A 17,368-nucleotide genomic window follows, 5' to 3' on the forward strand; every position below is an offset into this window, starting at 1 on the left:
CGGGGGACAGGGACACAGCTGGGAGAACAGCCCCATTTGAGAAGTGAGTGTGAGTGCCGTGAGGGAGGCAGTAGAGACAGTGTCCTCGGGAGGATGGAACCGGGAGGCTCCGCACTGGGAGGGTGAGCGGCTTCGGGACGGGGCAGCAAGGACAGAGGCCTCCCGGGGCTGCCAGTCCCCAGACGGGCTGTTCTCACCCAGTATCGCGGCCGCGGGAAGCGGGGGCCTGTGAGAGGCACCGATCAGACGCCGTGTGGAGGCGTCGGGCTCACCGACTTTCTGTTCCTCTCGCGCGTGTCTGCACTCCTGGCGGCCTTCACGTCGGACGCGTGGCACGGCCTCCCTGAGCCCGCTGCTCGGTGACCCTGCGTCCAAGGCTGTGAGCCACAGGCCCTGGTGTCTGTCCCTGTCACCCGGCCCGCGCTGGGTGGGCACCCTACCCCTATTTGACAAACACAGCCGAATTGGCCTTTTTCGCTAAGTTTCAGAACCGGCCGAGATGGCCCCTTGGCTGTGTGAGTCCCGCAAACCCCTCCTGGAGAGGGGACACCCGCGCTCTGCGTTTGGCTCTCTCACTATTGACAAAGACCTCGGGACACAGTCGCTGCCCTTAAGTTGTTGGAAGTTTTGCTGTGGAGATTCTGTAAATTTGTTTATCGCGAGCAAATGTACTTAACACGTGCTGCGTGCCGTTTTCGGTGCGGGGCCGTTTGGGGAACAAGCCGAGGGCAGCGTGGCCGTCGTGGCGTGGGCACCTGCTGGCGGTCGGCGCAGAGCAGCGCCGTGTGTCGCGCCCGACGCGGGGTTTCGGGGAGCGCTCGCTGCGCTGGACACGGGGAAAGCGGGGTAGGCGGCCTGGAGCGTCAGCAGGGAGCAGCTAGAATGTCACACGGGGCAGTGGCGGTTAAGGTAACGAGTTCACTTGGGGAGGGGGGAGCAGGAGGACGTGTGTCCCCGGCAGGGGGACAGGCAGGCGAGGCCGCGAAGGCTGGCTTGACGATACGAGTTTCCGCTCAAAGCCGCAAGCACAGGCTGAGGGCGGGACTCGGAGGCAGGGAACAGCCAGCGGGGGAGGGAGCCGTGACTCAAGGCCTGACGGCGGAGTCTGGAAACCGCACGTGAGGCCACAGTCGAGCAGTTTCGATCGTCCTATCCTTCCCTGTCACTGTTTGGGGAGACCTTGGAGCTGCACGTGTGGTGTCCACACATTCACTAAATCCCCTTCATTCATTCATTCCTTCATCCAACAATTATTTATTGAGTGCTTACTATGTTCCCAAGTGGGCATACGATCGTGACTGCACGGCTCCTGCTTTGAAAACGTTTACGATGTCCTGAGATAAACATGCATTAAGCACCTAAAAAGTCAGTAGATGCTGAATCGCTCAGTGTGGCAAGTGCCACGAAGAAGGACAGGTGCGTCGTGAAGGGTCTGTGGAGCCCGCTTTACAAGGCAGGGGGGCAGGGGGAGGGACTGTTCCCGTCCGTGGTCAGCAGCAGGCCTCGTAATGACCTCGGACCTATCCTGTCCGGTCAGGGGGTGGGCGCCATAAGGAAGACCCTTGCGGTAAAGTCAGGTCGTGGGTCTCCCGTTTCTGGTCCAGACGGGAGCAGCGCTCGGATCTGGGGCCATGTTGCCACTGGCCTGATGTCAGAGTTCCGGGAGGCCCAGCACGTCTCTCGCCTGGAGGCCGTCTGTGATGTCTCCTGTGATGTCTCCAAGTTTATTCCCCGTCTGTGTCACCAGGGCAATAACGTTTTCATAACTGTTATCAGGGTTAAACAGCCCTACCTGCCCCCTAGGCTGGCGGTGAAGACAGAACTTTGGGCACGTTTTCACGTGAAAATGGGCCCGTTCTTGCCTGCACGTACAGCGTGGAGCGGGGCGCGGTGCGGAGGCCGTGAGGGGGAGCACCGGCCCTGGGTCCCGACGGGAGGCGGTGTCGGCAGCGCCCTCTCGGGCACCCTTGCGACCCTAGTGACCACGGGACAGCGACACGGCAGCAGCAAACGTTCCCTGAGCCCTTGCGACGCCCCCAGCGCGGTGGAGGCAGCTCGCACTCTTGATCTCGATGAGTCTTAGCACACAGTGGGGCTTCCCAAAAGACAAATGTAATCCAAGCAGGCAGATATAACTAGCGTGGGTCTGAGGTCACATGGTTTTTAAGTTTATTTATTAAGTTTATTCTTTATTTGTTTTGAGAGAGACAGAGAGAGAGAGAACGAGCAGGGAGGGGCAGAGTGAGCAAGGGAGACACAGAATCCGTCAGAGCCATCAGCACAGAGCCCGACCCGGGGCTCAGACTCCTGAACCGTGAGACTGTGACCTGAGCTGAGGTCGGACGCTTAACCGACTGAGCCCCCTGGGCGCCCCGGAGCTAATTTTTGAACCCGGGTCTTAAGGCTCATACGAAGGCTCTCGTCACAACCGGCAACAAGGGAGAGAAGGTTTTGTGGAAAGGCAGGGCCTCCGAATGGGCAGGGACCAAAATTGCTCCCGGTGATGGGCTGGTGTAGGTGAGAGTCCTTTGAGAGTGTCCATCTGTGCTCCAGGGGCCATCTGAGCCGTGAAAATGCAGGAATCAGGCCCCTTCCAGAGTCTGAAAACTTGTAGCAAGACCCTGGGGGTCGGGGCCCACGACTGTCATGCCCACGACCGGAACCGGCCACCATTGCTAGCAGCCCCGCCCCCACCAGTGCCTTTCCTGCGTGTGGCCCTCTTCCCAGTAGGAAGCCCGCAAGCTCCACTCGTCCGTGTGTAAAAACGTACTCACTCTTTCTGTTTGGAATGTGGTCTCACATAAACAACGGAAGAACATGTTAAACGTGTAATAAATCCCCCCCGACCAGTCGACTCGGGGGGGCACATTTAAACGCTGTTTACTTTTAAACTCCGTTAGCTATTTCTGGGTCGTATAAATAAGTAAATGAACACTTGTATCATTTGCGATTGTGGGCACGGAAGCTTAAGAGACAGGCCTCCTGTTTTGACCAACGTACGCACAATTTTGGTGTCAGGGAGAGAGGGCAGGGCACCCCTTGCTGAGGACATTAGGGAGCCTGAGGACACACGAGTAGGGAAGGCAGGTGCCGGCTGGCAAAGCCCACGTGTGGTTTTTAATTCCTTGACTTGCGCGTACGCTCCGGGGGCAGCAAACAGAAGCTATCCCCCTGGGATTCCTTATTCCTGTGCAGAGAGGGTCCCAGTGGGAACTGTGACCATTTATTTGCTGTTTGTCTTCCAATAAATGGTTTGGGAAAGACACTCCCAAAAGCAGAGATGCCTTGCTGACCATGCCGCGCAGGCCGGGAGAGGTCTGTTCAGTCCGCGAGCCGAATTCAGTGCTCGCCACGCGCCAGCCAGAATGCCCGAATCCCTCTGCGGACTTGTCCTCCTCCAGCCCTCTGGCTTATTTGTCAGATTTGCTCTGATGGTGACACTCTCTTCTCAGGAAGCTGGAAAAGAAATAATGGTCCCAAGTCCACATGCTGCAGAGAATAATCCAGAACAGGCTTTTATTTGGATATGGGGATAGTTTCTACCGGGGTGTTCCACATGAGTGAGGAGAAAATCAGGGGATCATACGTGACCCAAGGAGAGCACATCCAGCAGGATGGCAGACGGAGGGCATGCACAGACGGGGGCGTGCACACCAGGCTCTCAGCACTGGGGCTGATTCACTGATTTCCCCCCCTTCCCGGGAACATTCTGAGATACTTACACCTGCGTGTACGATTACAGGAAATATTCACCCAAGATCCACCTGTGTTTCTAATTAGGACTTTGCAATAATAGCTCTCGTTCCTTTCTGGTGGCTTCGCTCTGGAGATGACAGGGCATCGCTAGGGGTCCCTCCGTGGCAGGACATCACTGGGGGTCCCTCTATGTCAGGGCATCACCGGGGGTACCTCCGTGGCAGGACATCACTGGGGGTCCCTCTATGACAGGGCATCGCTGGGGTCCCTCCGTGGCAGGACATCACTGGGGGTCCCTCTATGACAGGGCATCACCAGGGGTCCCTCTGTGGCAGGACATCGCTGGAGGTCCCTCTATGACAGGGCATTGCTGGGGGTCCCTCCATGGCAGGACATCGCTGGGGGTCCCTCTATGACAGGGCATCACTGGGGGTCCCTCCGTGGCAGGACATTACTGGGGATCCCTCTATGACAGGGCATCACCGGGGGTCCCTCCGTGGCAGGACATCGCTGGGGGGTCCCTCTATGACAGGGCATCGCTGGAGGTCCCTCCGTGGCAGGACATCGCTGGGGGTCCCTCTATGACAGGGCATCGCTGGGGGTCCCTCCGTGGCACCCACACCACCATCCAGGGCTCACGGCACACAGTCACTACAGACGCCAGCTCCCCGTGTCAGAGACGTCTCTAAGTCTGCCCTGTGACTCCACCCGTTCTCGAAACCAATACGGGGAAGTGGCTCCCGTTCCTCAGGTGCCTGGTGATGCTCCCCCTGGCCCTGCCCGTGTACCCGTGTTCTCGACCGCTTTGCTGAAATCCCTTCCTCCATCCAGCCCCCTTCTCCCTTCGCCTCGTCCAGAGGAGGGCTGGCGGGCACAGCAGTCGCCCGCTGCTCCGCTGGAGGTGCCTCTCGGTATCACGTGGAGATGCCAGGGAAGCAGCGGTCCGCGGGCATCTGGAGCTCCGTGAGGACGGCAGGGCTGAGATACACAGGTTGGAGTCGCTCTCCAGTCAGTGGCTCTCAAAACTACGATCCTGAATGAGACCCCCAGAGAGAGGACGGACGGCCCTTCAGTGTCGACACTCTCATGGCCCAGCCGCGAGGAGTGTGGGCTGCCCACAGCTCACAGCTGTGTCCCCTCGGGGACTGGCCTGTGGCCACAGGAAGCGCCCTCTTTGGGGAGGAGCCCAAGGCCTGAACTGGCCAAGGCCACACCGGCTGCCAGAACGGCCTCCGCAGCCGGGTCTCCGCACGCTGACCATCCATGACCCCTTCCGTGGACGTCTTCTGTGTGCGACGCCCAAAGTCGGCACTTCCCGGGCCACACCTAACGAGCACTCACAGTGAGTGAGGAGCCCGTGTTTCTAATTAGGACTTTGCAACCACAGCCCTCCCACCCCTGTCCATGATTATTGTAATTATCTCTCAGGGACGGTTCTGACATCAGTGGCATGGGGTCCACAGACTCTCAGCAGTTAAGAATTGACCGATTGGAGCTGTATCCCTCTGCCCTTGTGGTGGCCGTTCCCAGGCACAGACAGGCGACCATCAAAGTGCTGGCAGGACGAGAGGTGGAAAAACAAGCCACAGCCTAGAAAAATGAGTGCCTTTGTTGACCAAAACTCAGCCATAGCAATTTGTCACATACCAAATCGTCATTGTCATGCACAATACGTTCCATAAATCAAAATCGCAAAATAGGCATTCAACACCTAAAAAGAAAAACAAGCAATTGATGCAAAGATTGTATGTAAAATCAGATGGCGTAGGGGTGCCTGGTGGCTCAGTCAGTTAAACATCTGACTGGCTCAGCTCATGATCTCACGGTTCGTGAGTTCGAGACCCACATCGGGCTCTCCGCTGTCAGCACAGAGCCTGCTTCGGATCCTCTGTCCCCCTCTCTCTGCTCCTCCCCCACTGATGCCATCTCTCTCTCTCAAAAATAAATAACCATGAAAAAATATATATACATGTATATACATATGTATAATCATAATATATATCTAAATATATAAAATCAGATGGCATGTATTTTTGGATAAGCCAAAATAAAAATAATAATGATAATATAAACAAGTTAGAAGTCACAAGAAAAATACATTGATGTGGTAGAGCAATCTTGGCAGAAATTTAGATCATAAGATGCCCTAGCATCAACATTAACCAGTTTTCAAGCAAACCTGCTTTCTCGTGTCTTTGCCAAGGAATGACTTCTACTGGCTTGACAGAAGTTAGTGTCGTAGGAGAAAGCAGGGACTCCAAGGACCTCTGTACTGTCCCAAAGAGCTCTCAGGAAGCCTGTGATCCAAGGAGGGGAGGACAGCGGACTGAGAGAGGACACAGGTGGACAGGCCAGCAGAAGGGCTTAGGAGGAAGCCAGAGGAAACTGTGAACAGAAAGAGCGGTGTTTTCTTAAATGTGACCCTACATGGGGGCGTTTGCCAAAGAGGGAGCCTGGTTGCTGAGTCTGTTCGTGAAAAAAATAATAATAATTTACGGGGCACCCGGGCAGCTCAGTGGGTTGTGTGTGCGATTCTTGATTTCAGCTCAGGTCATGATCTTGTGGTTCGTGGGTTCAAGCCCCACATCGGGCTCTGTGCTCACCGCATAGAGCCTGCTTGGGATTCTCTCTCCCCTCTCTCTCTGCCCCTCCCCTGCTCTCTCTCTCTCCCAAAATAAACAAATAAACTTTGAAATTTTTTTAAATAAAAAATAAAATAAAATAAAACAAAACAATTTAACATCTGGCCACGCTGAACAAGCTGTGACCGTACAGCCACGTCTCCTCGGTTCCGCCACGTGCCTCCGCTGTTGGCAGCATCTGGGCTGGAGGACGGGCTTCTCGGAAGGTCAGGGAGGGGCAAGGCGTTCATAACACGAAGCCATTCTGAATGCGGCGGCCTTGCACTTCTGCCGTGTTCCTTCTTCAATATGGTAAAACTCTGCTCTTGGGTAAGAGCCCACGTCCCGAGCTCCCATGCTGGAAAGACCAAATCTCGTCTGTTGGTGAGTGTAGTTGCATTCAGACACATCAGTAGACACGGGCGCAAGTCAACTCGGAGACTCGCTGGACGTTCTTCAAGAAGGACCTCAACCCCAGGTTCTGCAAACGGGGTCCCAGATCGCGGGACCCGGCTGGGTGTCAGTGACCGACGCCTTTGGGCAAACCCAGAGCCCTGGCCTCGGGGCCACTGTCAGCCCCGGTCTGGTGTCCACGGTGTTTGCCTGTTCCCTCACATGCTGGGAGCACGGCACACTTCAAGAGTGGCCGCCACGGTTTAGAAGCCACCCTGAGAATCCCTCTTCCCTCCAAATTAGCAATAAATCAAATACAGCCCTTTGTTCTCTGAAAACTAGCATGTAATCCTGTTCGGTTTTAAATTATTGTGTTACCTTAGTTACCGCCAGTTACAGTGGGGGCAAAAAATGAGGAAATGTTGACAAGAAGATGCCACAGATTCAAAGTCTCTTTAAAAGTGCTCGAGGGGCAGCTGGGTGGCTCAGTCAGTTAAGTGTCCGACTTCGACTCAGGTCGTGATCTCACGGTTCATGGGTTCGAGGCCTGCATCGGGCTCTGTGCTGACAGCTGGGAGCCTGGAGCCTGTTTCAGATTCTGTGTCTGCCTCTCTCTCTGCCCCTCCCCTGCTCATGCTCTCTCTCTCTCTCTCTCAAAAATAAACATTAAAAAAAAAAAGTGCTGAAGTCTAGTGCTTAGGCCTGGCTCCTGCCCGTCCAGACTGGTGGCTCCAGGAAGCCATCTTGGGTGTTTGGACGCTTAGCTCTTCACCAGAGACAGGAGACCCTGTCCGCCACAGGTCAGATGGTAAACGGCTTCAGTTCTGCCCACTGGACGGTCCCCGATGCAGCTGCTGTGCCACAAAAACAAGCACAACCGACATGGAGATGAAGGGCACGGTGAGTGCCGATAAAACTTTATTTACAAAGCAGGCTGTGGGCCGATTTGGCCCAAGGGCCACCACGTGCAGCCGCCTGCACGACTGTGTGCAGGGTAGATTGTGTTGGACACCGAGGCGGGGCCTTAGCGTGACGGGAGCCCCAAAGCCTGCCTTGTCATCCTGGAATTCACGTGTTTTGTTTATAATGCGTCCCCTCCTTCGCCACCTCGACTGTGCCTGAAGTACACGCAGGTCCCACGCTAGTGCTTCATGAGCGCTCTTGCACGCAACGGGGCTCCCGCCACAGCCGTGTGAGGGACACAGGACGCTCCGTGTCTGTAGAGGAGCCCCCCCGGCGCGGCCGAGCCAGCTAACCCGGCACAGACCGCCGCCGACCCAGGCGGAGCCGTGCCACCAGCACCGTCTGCCCCACGGCCACTCTCAGCCCACAGCCGACCTCCGGGCAGCCAAAGGGTTGTCGGACAACAGAATACAGGGGCAGGGGCACCAAGTGCCGCAGTTACTTTTGTGTCTCAGGAAACTGAGAGGGCACGTCTGGTTCCGTCACGGAGGCACCAACATGAGAGCTCCCACTCAACGTGACGGGTTTTGCTTTGATCGGGGTCTTAATAGGAACTATAGTGAGCGCACAGCCCAGTTTAAAATCGATGACATTAAACATTTTTTATCTGACTCTCTCTAGCATATCCTTCCCCTCATTAAAAAAGCAAAAGGAAAACGTGAAAGGTTTCCACACGCTGTTCTTGCCCAGGGCTTCACTCGAGCACCTGAAGGGTCTCTCTGCCTCATCCTCGCGCTGAGCCAGCCCCGCGGAGCTCCGCACAGGAGGCTGGGCGTCTCTGCTCAAACACAGCGCAAATTGGGGGGCCAGCTCTTCAGTGTCAACCAAGAATTGCTTTAAGAAATGCAGACCCCCACCGGGTGCCTGGGGGGGGCTCAGTCAGTTGAGAGTCCGGCTTCGGCTCAGGTCACGATCTCGCGGTCTAGGAGTTCAAGCCCCGTATCAGGCTCTGTGCTGACAACTCGGAGCCTGGAGCCTGCTTTGGATTCTGTGTCTCCCTCTCTCTGCCCCTCCTCCACTCGCACTCTGTCTCTATCTCAGAAATAAATAAACATTAAAAAAAAAAAAAGAAATGCAGACCCCCTAGTTACCTTCATACATCATCCTGTCCTTGCTAGAAGGCACAACACACATATTTAGCCTAATCTTTTTCTTGAAATTCACTAAGTTGTTTGTTTTCCCTGAACCACAGTAGGCATACACAAACCTCCATCTTTATTGTGTGTTTCTCGTAAGGTGACGTGTTGGGGCCTCAGGCCTGGCAAGAGGCGCTGGGCCACTTACCTTCCCAAACATCCATTCGCTTCGCAAATGTGTGAAAGTATAAACGTAATTCATAAGAAATTCTTGAGAGTAGAGCACACCTCCTTCTTAAGGAGGTTTGATAACTTTACAAGGAGAGTGTTGTCTAATCACTATGAAACCAGTCCCTGCTGATGTGTCTTGCTTAAAAAAAGAAGAAAGAAGAAAGGAGATAGCATCTGTCGTAAGAAAAAGAGAGGAGTGGACAGCCCCCCCTCTGGGCAGCACCAGGGTTCCTTATTAACCGTTCTCCCGCCATCACGAAGTAACGGCAGTTCCTCGTGTGGAAAACGGGCCCTCCGCCCCAAACCTCTGACGCCCCGCCTCCGGTCCACGGAGCGGATCCCCACCTTCTCACCAACACACTATTTACTCCAGCTGGTATCGCACACGAGAGCTTGCGCAAAACCGCGCTATTAAATTATATTCTCTGAAGATTGGTTGAGTCATTCTTGTCTTGGGTATAAAATATAATCATCCATAAACAGAAGTAGACGACGTTACAGAAATAAGAAAGTAAGTAGCGGATTTTCCCGTGATGCAGAGCATTACAGCTGGGGTGCGGTGTGCTGGTTCATCAACAGCCGTGGCGTCCCGGCTGAAGGATTTAATAACTGGGCTGGGTGACCCGTGTCTACTCCGGAGGGGTAAGCTTTCCCCTTGTAGAAGAGCAGTGATTGAAGAGTTGAGAACTTGGGGTGGGGGTAAGGACCCATATTAACTTCTCCAGGGACAGCATCCAACACTTCTCCAGTGCCCCCCCTACACAGCCACGGGAGACCCCCCAACGTCCCCACCTAAGACCTTTCCTGAGACAACGATGCCCAACGGAGTAGGCCCCATCCTCCAAGGCTTTGTTGTTGTGACTTCGAAGGATGACTAGAAATTGGACAAAGGCCCTGAAAAGCAGTAGGCGTCAGACAGGTGCCTGGAGACAAAGGCCGGAAGGGTCTAGAAATGTGTGCCTGGCACTGGCCATCCGGCTCCCGTGGCCACGCCACTGTCCACAGGGATCCACTCTGCCACGCCACGCTCCGGGATGGCCTGCACGCCAAAATGCACGCGGTGTCCACTCACTTAGTAAAATGCCAGTATTTGCATTTTCCCTTCTAATTTCCCCCTATTTAAGTAATTCGATAGTATTTAATTTACATTTGAGGTTGTAACTTCGGATTCTATCCCTATGAGGGCAGCTGGGTCCCATACCTTGATATTCCCCCGAACAGAGTTCCTTCCAGCTTCGAGGGATTTTATGGCACCAGTAGGGGACTTTGCACCGCTATGGAACGTGCCACGGCGCGGTCGGGCGGGTCGTGTTTGCGGGTGCGCTACTGGACTGCTTTTCCTCGGTGTCGGCTCCACACCTGGAGCTTACGGAGCATTGGCTCCGGCCATGCGGCCCCTATCTTGTATCGAGTGCTCGTAACATCCCTTGAACAGCGCGATCTGTTTTCATTTTTATGACGTAATACCGAGTCTTACACCACAGTGATGACCTTTTAGGCCATATCAGTATCAGAAATTCTACACCCATTTAAACGGAGTCTCCCAGAGGCCGGAAACGGTGACCCCCATCATCTGCGGTCCTGGTGGCTCCGGCGGGAACCAGGGAGTGCTCGCCCTTGACTGAGGGTTGCAGAAGCCAGTCCCCACACTCACAGCATCTGCCGCATTGAGGCTGCATGACAGCCAGTCCCCCCAGGGCCCCTTCACATCCCCGAGCCCAGAGGACCCTACACGACAACACTTGCCTGTCAAACCATGTGACATTTACTTTTGTTTCTCCCCAAGGAGGAAACATCGCGTCTGCACCCCGTGCACCCTGGTCGGGAACAGGCATGTGACGGAAAGGGGTGGCCGGGGAGGGGGTGGCCATCCAGGCCTCACCGGGCTCCTTGAGTGACTGACGGGAAGCTGCTGTGCGCCCTGCAGGTGGGGGCCTGGCCGGGATGTGCCCCCTGCCCCGACGTCTCGGCCTTCGGTGTGGCAGGCGATGCCCTCCTCCCTGATCCACCCCGGGCCACGCCTGTGGCTGTGTCTCCATTGGGGGTGAGGGTCGAGGGCCAGCGGCCCCCACATCGAAGGAGGATTAAGCACCATGGAGGGGCCCAGGCGCAGGCAAGGCTAAGCTCATTAGGGCCGGCGAGGGGTGATTAATTTTTTAAATTCGGGCTGCGCGGAGGCCATCGTACATGCATTTGTGTCGTGGCTGCGTGGCCACGGTGCTGGCGGAGATCTCCCCTCACCCCAAACATCTAAATCCTCACATGGAAGTCGCCACACGCATTGATTTCTCCGAGAATCAGCGGGGAAATACGCAGACTTCCCTGGCACATGTGAGCGTGTAGAGAAATTTTCTAAGCCTCCTCTTGGGGACGGTGTCCATGGCAACAGCAGGCTCGGCTGGGAAGGAATTCTCAATTAGCACAGACACACGGGCGCTGGGTGTCACATTCCCGTGCACACGCACTCATTTTCACAGGGGTTTTAAGGTATTTTTTATTCTCTGGCATTATGTGATGTTAATATAATTTATTTTTAAACTGCTTATATTTATCATGCACAAGACTTTCACGCTGACTGCAAGCACCTGGAAAACGATCTTGGATGCTCTGACTAGGTAGGGACCGCAGTTAGACGTGGTGCGGGGTCAGAGCTCCTGAGATGCGAGACACAGGGAGCCCCACTGTGACCCGGACAAGTGGCTTCGCTGACCCAGGCCTCAGGGCTTTGGGGTTAAATAACGAAATCTCTAAAGTGTGTTTATATAAATATAGAGAAATACAGATGTCTTTACGTGTGTATACACATACACAACTGTATCTGTACATATATACACACACATTTCAACATACATTGTCAAGTGCAAACGCAGAGCCGTGAGCCACAGACGACCATCTCTGCGATGAACAGGAGAGAGCGGGAATCTTTCTTGTTCGGCTTTGCGGACAGTCTCTGGGAGGTTCCGTGAGCAACCAGGAAGGGCGGGCGTGTGCACAGGAGGGCAGAGAGCCGGGCAGGGTAAATCCCTACCACGTCTGCTTTTGAACCACGTCAACAGCTTACCTACAAAAATTTAACTTAAAAAATAGACTGATGTGTTTCATCAGTGGCTCTCAAACTAAGGAGTAAATGACAATCCTCATAACAGCTTTGAGGTGTTATTCAAGCCTTTACTGACAGCCGACCGGCCAGCATCTTGCACCGACAGGCAAGGTTCCTTAAAGGGGAGGTTCTGGGGCTCTGATGTGCATAAATGTCGTTGCAAACAAGTCCTCACGGTGGTGGGGTGAGTGAGGGCTGGTAGGGACTCAGATAAAATACAGTGGGGATAAGGAAGCTTTCTTAGATGCGTGATTTCAGAAAGGGCACAGCCACAGGATGAAGAATGTGAGCTTGATTTGTCTGGCAATCGGAAGGAAGAAACCTAATCACAGATCCCGCCTCTCGAGAAAGGTTATGGCTGGTGATCCCTCTCGCGCACAGTAATGCAGCACTAGCCGCCACTCCACGATTTACAGCAACGCAATTCCAAGCCCTTTACGTGAAGCACTTTACATGCATTATCTCTTAATCCTCAACAACCCTGTGGAGGGAGGGAGGGAGGGAGGGAGGGAGGGAGGGAGGGAGGGAGGGAGGGAGGGATTCAACGCCTAGGAGAACTCACAGTCATTTTATGATTCAAATTCCGTGTTACCTCTCTTAAACTTGGGCTCAGATGGGCTGAGCCACGGATACGCGGTCACGTGGACAGCACATGGCAGAGGAGGGCTGGGTCCCTGGCGTGGAAGCTGTCACGCCCGGTCGTGCCGGTCACTCACCCGCCGATGGGTGAAAGAGAATATCTACTACGTCTGCGTGTTTTTGTAGACCTTTGACACGGAACTCACTCTCTTTCACGGCCCATCTAGACACATGCGCAACATGTATAAAATAGCAAGCAAATTTCGTCAGGAATTGTCTTAAGATTATAATGATTCTATATCCAACTCTGTCAAAGGGCCAGGCGAGCAGTTTGAAGGAGTGAACTCCTCGCCCCCACCTGACCGGGAACGCACCGCTCACCTGGGCCGTGCGGCCTGTGTACCCCCGGCGGGCTGGCTTCTGAGGATCGTTTCGTGCCAGTCTACGTGCTGCTGTATTCATTGTTCTCTTCTTCATCACCAACAGTGTGGCAGATATATTATTAAATTAGGTCGACATTTCGTGTAGTCTGAGATCCACTGTGCAGATTCCCGGGTATGAGTTTGAGCCAGGCCTGAGACGGGGACCGAGGGGCATGGACTGGTTGAGGAGAAGCAACCACAAGAGTCAGGGACAGACGTGGCACCAGGGAAGGAGGGCTGACCAGACGCACATCTGGCACGAGAGAGCTGAGTCAGAACTGTGAACTCCATTGTCTCTTTCGTGCATGTGCAAGTGTTACAACCTTTTGTCTAAAACCGATCTTTTCTTTCAAGCTCCCATCTCGCCGGGGCCTCTCCTTCTTCTCAAGATTTTTGTCTAAGTTCTCAGGGGCTCTCACATCTTATTGATGTGTGCGTGGGTGCAGGGTGACGGGGGATGAGAGACCCCTCTGGTCCTTGATGTCATGGATCACAACAGCCAGAGACCCCTGGGCTGCCTGCTGTCCGTAGACTGTGTCCACTGTGCACCGTTCTGGGCCCAGGCAGGCCTCCGGGGACAGTCCTTGTTTGGGGTGACTTCTCCCAGACTGGTCACCGCAGTGAACACTGCCATCTTCTGAACCGTTTTGATTCAAAGACAGGAAGAGGTTTGTCCCCTGCCTCCTGCTGTCCATCCCCTTCCCTGAAACAAAACACAGAAAAGCCAGGTCTCCCGATCACCACCAGCATCCTGGGTGATGCTGAGCCCTGCTGCAGGGTAGGAGCGGGATGGGGATTGGATCCCAGACCCACTCGGTAGATACTGCTGGGTGCCAATATGTCCTATCTATGCTAATAGACAAATGTGCCCACTCAGAGTTCCTGGAAGAAAATAAACAGGTACAATTTAAATTTGTTTTAATTTTTTAATTTATTTTTGAGACAGAGAGAGACAGAGCATGAGCAGGGGAGGGGCAGAGAGAGGGGGAGACACAGAATCCGAAGCAGGCTCCGGGCTCCGAGCTCTCAGTGCAGAGCCTCATGTGGGGCTCAAACCCATGAACCATGAACTCATGAGCTGAGCCTACTTACTTAACCTACTCAGCTATGAGCTTAACCTAAGTCACCCAGGTGCCCCTATAAACCTGCTTCTTTAAAAAAAATTTTTTTTAATGTTTTTATTTATTTTTGAGACAGAGAGAGACAAAGCGCAAGCAGGGGAGGGGCAGAGAGAGGGGGAGGCACAGAAGCAGAGGCAGGCTCCAGGCTAAGAGCTGTCAGTACAGAGCCCGACGCCAGGCTCGAACCCACGGACTGTGAGATCATGACCTGAGCCGAAGTCAGACGCCCAACCCACTGAGCCCCCCACGCGCCCTTAAATACGTAAACTAAGATTGCCAGTCTTACTGAGAGCTGTGTAGGTAATAAAACCCCACCCTCGGCTGCACGGCCCTGTGTAGTTCACCTGCAGGGTCACATCATTTGACATTGGCAGACTATCTGGTGATCGTGGGTTAGCTGCAGGTAACGGCTGTCGTATTTTCACTCTTTGTTAGCAGACTTTAATCAGTGCTCAGAATGAAGCAAAATGGATTTTGGTGAGTAAATATCTGCAGTCCACACTAAATAACAATTAGCTGTTAAGCCTGGAAGTAAATATGTGCTGTAAGAATATTCTACAGAGAAGAGTCCGTGAGAAGAGGTGGGGACTCTGCATGTAAGAAGCCTGTTTTTCTTTGCTAATTCTTTAAGGATATTGTTTGGAGACCTGTTTACTGCAAACCTTTCTGAGGCTTTTTTGTATTAGCTGATGGTTTCCCAATTTCTCATCACCCCCCTACTTAAAACACACACACACACACACACACACACACACACACACACAAGAAAAAGCAAATGGGTCCAAACGTGGAGCCTACAATCCTCTGGCAGGACTGAAAGCTGAATGTTCGGTTGTGTTTCAGCACACAGATGACTCCCTGATAAAGAGGTCAGGAAGGTCATGAGAATCCGAGAAAATGAAGCTTACAGGTGTGCCAGCCACGTAGCAATGACCATTTCGGCCTAAGAATCATGTTGTTGGGGGGCGGGGGAAGGGCACAAAGGAAGCAGGTGCTAGACCTTCGGGAAAGCGAGGGGGCAATCCTGTGGTGCATCTGTCTTTGTCTCCGGTCGCTAATGCTTGTAATGGGCTGCCTCGTGCTGCTGGTGCTACATCCTGTGGTCCCCGGTGGGCTGCGTGGGCTTCCCGCAGATCCAGAACCTGCTTCAGGGGCTGCCCGACGCCTCTCGGGAGGTGCGGGGTGGAAGTCTGCAGCAGGCTGTCCAGCTCTTGGTCACCGCACACCCTGCCAGGTCACTTCACAAGGTCTGGTGCCAGTTAATTTCAGCGGAATGTGGAGACGCAAACAGAAAACGTGGAGAACCCCACCTTCCCTGCTGCCTTGTGCTTCCGACGTGATCGCACATCTCAATTGCACCAAACTGGACTGTCAAAGCACGGCTTTGTCTGGTTCTTTTTGCTTTGTTTGCCTTTACAAAGGCCATGACACATTAACGGAGGAAGTTGATGGGCCAGATAATTGTTCATTGCAGGAGCTTCCCTGGGCTCTGTGGGATGTTTAGCAGAGTCCCTGGCTCCTACCCTCTGGCTCCTGGGAGCACTCCGCCTCCTCCCTGGTTGCAACCCTATGAATGTCTCCCGACACTGCGACTGCCTACCAGTCTAGAACACAGCACGACTCGGGTCAGTGGAATATAACCATTCGTTTGAACTCTGCCCTGATGGCGGGACACGCGATGTCAAGCTCCAATGTTGTGTGACTTGAGATTTGTGAACGTGGTCTAATCTCCAAGTCACATGCTCTTATGTTCAGATTGTGTAAAATACATACGGCACTGCTACTGTGAGAGTGACGATGCCTAGCTCTTGAAAGATGGGCCACAAGAAGGGGAGGCTCGTGAGCCTCCTTAAGGAGCTGGTCTACTTCTGAGAACATTATCTGTAGCCAGTGTTAGGGACCGTGCTGTTGTGAAGCCAGGATGCCCGCATTCACGTCCTGCATCCCCGTGACCGTAGGAAAGTCACGTGAGTACCGAATGGGACCGCCCACGGCACGGGCCCCACCCACCTCCTTGGGTCGTCAGGAAGATGAAATTCAGTTGTGGAAGTCCTCTGCCAGCTCCAGAACTCTGGGCAGGAGCCGTGCATTGGTATCTCTCTGACCGTGCCTGTGCATGGTCCTGACTGGGCCTGTCCTGAGGAAGCCTGTGGTCCAGTGGAGAAGACAACATGGGGGCACCCGGGTGGCTCGGTCGGTTAGGCATCCGACTTCAGCTCAGGTCATGATCTCACGGTTCATGGGTTCATGGGTTCGAGCCCTGCGTCGGGCTCTGTGCTGATGGCTCGGAGCCTAGAGCCTGCTTTGGATTCTGTATCTCCCTCTCTCTGCCCCTCCCCTGCTTGCACTCTGTCTCTGTCTCTCTCTCAAAAATAAATAAACATTGGGGCGCCTGGGTGGCTCCGTTGGTTAAGCATCTGACTTCGGCTCAGGTCGTGATCTCATGGTCCATGGGTTCGGGACACGCGTCAGGCTCTGTGCTGACAGCTCGGAGCCTGGAGCCTGCTTCCGATTCTGTGTCTCCCTCTCTCTCTGCCCCTCCCCTGCTCACACTCTGTCTCTCTCATCTCTCATCAATAAATAAACATTAAAAAAAAAAACAAGAAGAAGACAACATGGTCACCCGAAGAACAAGCCATAGGACTTGCATGATCTGAGGCAACATTAGAAAGGTCCAGACGCATGACTAGGGACCAGGCGAGGCGTGGGGAAGAACACTGAGGCTCCAGGAGCTGTGGAGATCTTTCTGGTGGTCAGAGACCCAGGAGGCCTTGAGGATCTGTTCAAACAAGCATTTCCCCAGCTTGTCTGGCAGGGTTTGAGTCACTGAGCCCACAAAGGCTTCCCTCTGACCTCTGCTCCAGACCAGGCCTCCTCCCGGACGGCCATGGAGCGTGGGTGACAGCCGGCCGTGGCCGTGGACTCCAAAGGGGCCCCGTTTTCAGGCAGGCTGCCTCCCACCCGGGAGCGTCCTCCATGAGTGCCATCGTGCAGCCCTGTCCACCCATCACCTGAGGAAGGGAGTGAACCCTCATGAACAGGAGCTACATCTGGTTTGTGGACACGGCACATTGCAATTGTTAAAACCAAGGCCAATCAGCACCCATCATATTTGATTTAGGATCAAGCACTTATTTTGCAAGTCCTTGAAATACGTTCAAGAGCC

General features: G+C 54.1%; 1 protein-coding gene and 1 long non-coding RNA gene across 16 annotated transcripts in view; one reads left to right on the top strand and one right to left on the bottom strand.

The window, feature by feature from the left end:
- Positions 1 to 17,368, top strand: part of MYT1L (myelin transcription factor 1 like) — a 427,147-nt gene that overhangs the window by 184,401 nt on the left and 225,378 nt on the right. The gene's annotated exons all lie outside the window — the stretch shown is intronic.
- On the bottom strand, positions 3,091 to 4,207 carry LOC109258737 (uncharacterized). Its single transcript, XR_002076398.2, has 2 exons — positions 3,723 to 4,207; positions 3,091 to 3,489 (listed from the first exon to the last, which is right to left on the bottom strand). It is a non-coding gene; the product is annotated as an uncharacterized LOC109258737 (long non-coding RNA).

This window comes from Panthera pardus, unplaced genomic scaffold (assembly GCF_024362965.1).
Source record: "Panthera pardus isolate Hobbes unplaced genomic scaffold, ASM2436296v1 HiC_scaffold_26, whole genome shotgun sequence".
Classification (NCBI taxonomy): domain Eukaryota; kingdom Metazoa; phylum Chordata; class Mammalia; order Carnivora; family Felidae; genus Panthera; species Panthera pardus.